Source organism: Saimiri boliviensis, chromosome 9 (genome assembly GCF_048565385.1).
Source record: "Saimiri boliviensis isolate mSaiBol1 chromosome 9, mSaiBol1.pri, whole genome shotgun sequence".
NCBI classification, from domain to species: Eukaryota; Metazoa; Chordata; class Mammalia; order Primates; family Cebidae; genus Saimiri; species Saimiri boliviensis.
In genome coordinates, this window is record NC_133457.1 from 28,169,623 (window position 1) to 28,175,622 (window position 6,000).

Here is a 6,000-nt window from a genome sequence, read left to right on the forward strand (position 1 = left end):
TTCATAAGGTGCAAATGACTTCAAAGTATAAAACAGGCTAGTATTTCAAAGGGTCGGGCTGCAGAAGGGGTAGCACTGATGAAGTCCCCAGTTTCACTGTCTGGGGTTCACTCTTGATTGATTTATCCATTCGTATTTCGGGCTGGGAAGTCTTTTGTTTATACAAAAGCCTTTCTTTTTTTTTTTTGACAGAGTTTCACTCTTGTTACCCAGGCTGGAGTGCAATGGCGCGGTCTCAGCTCACCGCATCCTCCGCCTCCCGGGTTCAGGCAATTCCCCTGCCTCAGCCTCCTGAGTAGCTGGGATTACAGGCACGTGCCACCATGCCCAGCTAATATTTTGTATTTTTAGTAGAGACGGGGTTTCACCATGTTGACCAGGATGGTCTCGATCTCTTGACCTCGTGATCCACCCGCCTCGGCCTCCCAAAGTGCTGGGATTACAGGCGTGAGCCACCGCGCCCGGTCCAAAAGCCTTTCAACTCCCGAGGCCAGGGCCTGCCCTGCTGCCTGCGGGCCCCGCACTGTGTCATCCGTGGCAGGGGCTCAGCAAACACCTGCTGGGCCTGTGCCTCCAGCTGCACCCGAACTGAGTCTCCTCTCCCGCCGCGCTGCCCGCTCCGCTCCCCGCACCACCTAGCGCCGGCTCGCCGCGGTGGACTCAGAGACCCTCCTCCCGCCACATCCACCCGCAGCCAGCCTACCCACCTGGAGACCCCAGCCTCGCGTCGCCGCCGCCGGCCGGCCGCGGAGAGCTGCCGGGAGTTTCCGCCTTGGTCTCCTTGGTTACCGCGTTACCTCGGTTCCCATAGCAACCAGAAAGCGGGGTTCTGCCACTGTCCGCCGGCAGAGGGCGCCAGGGAGCCTGCGAAATGAGAGAGGAAGGGGTGCTCCAGGACGGAAAGGGCAGAGCAGCTCAGGCTCTGGAAGCTTTCTGCCAGAGGGGGTCTTGGAGATTAGTTATGTGCTAACCCTGAGCACGTGTCATATTCCAAGCACGACTGAGAGACTTATAGTTAATATTTGATTCTTCCTCATAGCAAGCCAGCTTAAATCTAAGAAAATTAAGGAACAGAAAAATGGACTATCTTAATCCAAAATTACAAGCTTGCAAATGGCAGACCCAAAAACTAGTTCAAGGAGTTCAGTCTCAGAACTCCCACATATACGCTATGTTTAAATGATTTATCAAAGGCAACCATAGCCAAAGTCAATAGAGAATCTAGGTCTCTTCAAAAATCTGGAACTCTCTCTCTTTTTTTTTTTTTTTTGTATGGAATACATGACCTGTGAAGTCTAATATATATAAAACAAAAAGCAAAAGCAAGTGTATGCACGCATGCATGCACACACACACACACACACACACACACACACACAATTAACCCACACTTCTCAACTCTTCTGTTCCGAACAAAGCTACACCTGTAATGAATTTATCTTTGGCTTCCTAAACATGCTGGTTTTTTTTTTTTTATCTCCCTTTTTATATACTCCAAGTAGGATGTGTGGTTGGTACTGCACTGTACAGGCTTCTATGCTTAACCGTATTGTATCTATCTCAGTACCAGACTAACAATCCTAACCATTACAGTTAATATACTAATTTTTGCACCATTACTTTAACAGTGCTATGCCTGCCAATACCCATTTTAAAAATTAATAATTTCACTTAGCAGATTCAATTATATAAGATTATAACCACTATGGATAAGAGAAGACAATGGCAGTCTTCTGGTTGTGAGTCCTGGATTTTGGAGTCAGGCAGACTCGAGTTTGAGTTCCAGTACTGCCATAACTTACCTGCTCTGTGACCGTGAGCAAGTGGCAAAGCCGTGTCCAACTGCTTAAATGAGGTAACAGTACACTTAGTCCATATGTGGCATAGTATGGAAGAGTAAATGAAACAATAAATATTAAGTATATAGCTCTAAGCCAGGCCCACAGTAAGTGCTTAATAAACAGCAAGGATTGGTGGCAGTGGTGTGGCTATGATGGTTGCTGTTATAGTGTTCATGGTATAACTTTACCAAGTCCTTCCTTTAACTCTAACACAAGGACAAGTTTCAAGTGGATGTGCACTAGTTCTGATTTTCTTGTGCAGACTAGTTCCCATATAGAGGTGTGCTCTTCAAGTTATCAAAGATACATTCAGCTTTCTTCCATTCACTGATCTATTCATTTATTTATTCCACAAGTATTTATTGAAAGTCTATTTCCTAAATCCCAAAAATACTGCAGTAAAGAAATCAAAGTCCCTCTTGTTTTCAAATTTATTTTAACAGGAGCCGAAAGGCAATAAACAAGTATAAATACATGTCAGCTGCTATGAAGAAAACTAAAACCAAATAAAGAAATAGAAAATAAATGACTTCTATTTTAAGTTAGAAGTATCTGAATGCAAGGAAAGAGAAAGACACGGGCAATTAGAGCAAGGAATATTCCAGAGAGAACAGTAAACACATGTCAATTATGTCCCAATAAAGAGAAGTATTTTGCAAAAAACCTCTCATCACTTCAGCAAAGGACTTTTACTTCAAAACAGAATTCTTACAATGCATTGACTTGCACAATAGTAAAATTAAACTCATAAAAATGAGTTTAATTTTTCTGACACTTTTTGAAAGCATTAAAAGGACATTGTCTTAGAAAAATCGCTTATGCACAGTTATGAAAAGGCAAAGCAGAGACAAAAATAAGCCTATGTCAAGTCACACAGTAAAACAAAAATTATGAAGTGCTTGTCTTTCAGAACAATGATTAGTGGCAAAATGAAATGAAACATGTCAAAACAATTACAGCTCTAGAGAGATGATATTCTCGCCACTGAAGCAAGCTGTATTTAACCGGCACACCTGCAATTCTGCACACAGTTTACCATAACTATACCAAGAGCACAGTATTCCTGAGGGTTTTTCCAAACTCAAGCTTCATTGTGCCATTGCAAAGACAGGATTTGAATACAAGTTTTCTGAACTGGAGATCTGCAATTTAAAGAGATAAAAATTACCTACAATGCAGAAATTAAGAGCACAAATTTACATGACTCATTTTACTAAGCTTGAAATCAGGGTCAGAGACTGTAAACAAATATTATCCAAAACTTAGAAATAAGGCAAAGCCAAAACAGCATGTCTTTTCAATGCCATACTAGAATACTGTTGAAGATAAACTGAAGATTACACGATTTTCTAAAAAAGTGTTGCTTTGCTTATCATTAACTATTATAAAGTCTCTGTGTAATGTTACATGTTTATTTGAAGATTTTTCACTTGAATCTTTCATATCATTTGTATCTAGATATGTAAATAACATCTGTCCTTTAAATAATTTCAAAGCTAATGGTTCTATTGCACTATACAACTTTAACCAGTTTTGTATCTAACCTAGAAATCTCACACTAATACTTTCTCTCAATGCCTGTGTACAGTCTATCAAATTTTCTTTGAACCAGCTTTACCATTCTAATAATTCCTTACTTAATGAATTAAACTGTCACATGTACATTCTCTATTTAATAGAATATCTTGTTTTTAAGCATTGCAATTATATTTTGATAATACCAAACCTTTGGAAGAAAATAGGATATATAGCATATCTACAGCTTTCCAAAAGTATTCTCTCCATTTCTATTCACTCCTTTGCCCTACAAATTCTTTTATAGGCCAAAGTTTGTGGGCATCTCAGGTTAGCAAAACAAAATTCTTACCATCTCCTTTTTCACGAGTCCTGAAATGTGGTCTTACTTTTACATGAAGCATCTACTTTCTTTATGCCTTGGTAGATGCTAAATATAACATCCTATTACATATGTATGGGGTTTTTCAACTTGTCAAGAAAAACTGAGCTTTAGAGGCAACATAAAATTACAAAAAGGCTTTTGCGAAAACCTAAATTAGTATGATATAAATATATTTAAATGTATCCAAATGGCTAAACTTAAAGAAAAAAAAAAGAAAGAGTTAAAAGGTGACATTGCCCTTTTATAATTTTTCTCTGCTTTGTAATTTCTGCCTATCATCCATGACACAGAATTTCTCAGCAAATAAATTTTCATAACACAAGGCAATTATTACTGATGTTTCACAAGTGGAGGAGAGTCATCAGGGCATATGATAAATTTTCAATTCCTGCAATGTGCAGTGTCTTCCAAATTGAAAAATAAATGTATTTAATCAACATTTATTCAACACCTGTTCCATTCCAGGCATGGCCGTAAGGTATGTACGGTGAACATAGGTGAACATAAGGTGAACAAAGACACCACCTCTGTCCTTGAGTAATTCAAGTGACAGTTTACAAATAATTAATATGTAACATATTAAGTACTATGTGTAAAAGGAATGGGAGCATTACATGTTTGTGGCATGGCCAAAATTTCTGGCTGGTTCCAACACAATATATGTGGCAAAGAGATAAGAATGAAAAGTTGTGCTAGGAGTGCATTAAAAAGCAATTCAAATGGTACCCTATTTATAATGAAAACTGAATTTTTTTTTCTTCTCTCCTTCTCTTGATACAGATAATTTTTGAAGCCAATTTTTAAGCTTTAAAAATTGGCTTTAGTATGTATATAGTATGTATATAGTATGTATATAGTAGCATCTTTCAAGGGTAATTCTGGTGGCAGTGTAAAAATAGAGCAAATAAAGAAGAGGAAGGCAAGAGACAGGTTTAAAATGTGGTTATATTAGTCCAAGATAGAAATTAGAAATAATAAGTCTTGAGTAAATCAACGCAGAGGGCATAGGCCAAGTGAAACAGATTCAAAGGATTTTGTAAACTCCCAATAGGGCTTGGAGACCGAGGATATGTGGTTAGTCAGGAATTTGGAACAGAGCTGCTGATCCCTGCATTTGATAGCTTTTTTAACTAAGTAGATGATACTGATAACCAATGCTGGAACAATAAGAGAATAAATAAGCTCACAGAGAGTAAGGTCAAGGAGGCAGGGCAGACTGAGTTTTTGTGATACCAGTAGGGAGGAATACAAAAAATATAGCAACAGAGCTCTAGTTATTTAGGAGATAACCATATATATTATGTTACCATCAGCATATAATCAGATAGTAGCCAGAGCTAAAGGAAATGTTTAAATTGTCCAACGAGTCCTCAGAGAAACTACAGAAGATGGTATTGAAAGAGGCATTCATTCAGCATTTCTAAAATAGGCCAATATAAAACCCATACATGCCTTCTTTATCCAGCAGTGTTCACTGCCAGGTCTTCACAAATGAGGCTGGTAACCTGAATGAATGCATTACTGTAATCATCAATTCTTTGTGTCCGTCATGCAGTTACTGCAGACAAGCATCACTACATCAACTGATAAAAAAACAAAGAACTGGCAGTAGTCATTGAAGGTCGTATTCCCAATATCAACATTCCTATTACAAAACTTTTTAAATCGTTTATGTATGTATGGGTCCAGAGAAGGTGAAGATATAATTCACATGATGGAGTCTTTAGAAAGCCAGTTTCAAAAAAAAAAAAAAAAAAAAAAAAAACAACAGTTTATTTGAACATAAATAACATTGTTTTCACTATAACTTTAAGTTGATACAATCATATGTCTCTTAATGATGGGGATATGTTTTAAGAAATGCGTGATTAGGTGATTTCATCATCATGCAAACATCAAAGAGTGAACTGACACAAGCTAGATGTTACACACCTAGGCTATTCACTATAGCCTATTGCTTCTACACTATAAGCCCCTACAGCATGCCACTGTATTGAACACACAATTATAACACATTGGTCAGTATTTGTGTATTTAAACATTTCTAAACACAGTAAAAGTTCGTGAAAATGCAGTATAAAAAACAAAAAAATGGAATACCTATATAGGGCATTTACCATGAATGAAGCTGGCAGAACTGGAATTTGCTTTGGATGAATGATTAGGCACTATAGACTTTATAAACAGACTACTCAATTAAAAAAAATCTTTTTTAAATATAAATTAGCCTGACCTTCCTGTAACTTTTTTACTTTATAA

General features: G+C 37.9%; 1 protein-coding gene across 2 annotated transcripts in view; it reads right to left on the bottom strand.

The window, feature by feature from the left end:
- Positions 1-777, bottom strand: part of ZBBX (zinc finger B-box domain containing) — a 121,496-nt gene extending 120,719 nt beyond the window's left edge. For both annotated transcript variants that reach the window (XM_039480267.2, XM_003924972.4), the window contains exon 1: positions 708-777. The gene's annotated coding sequence lies outside the window, so the exon portion shown is untranslated. The remainder of the gene's footprint in view (positions 1-707) is intronic.
- Between the last annotated feature and the right edge of the window lie 5,223 nt (positions 778-6,000).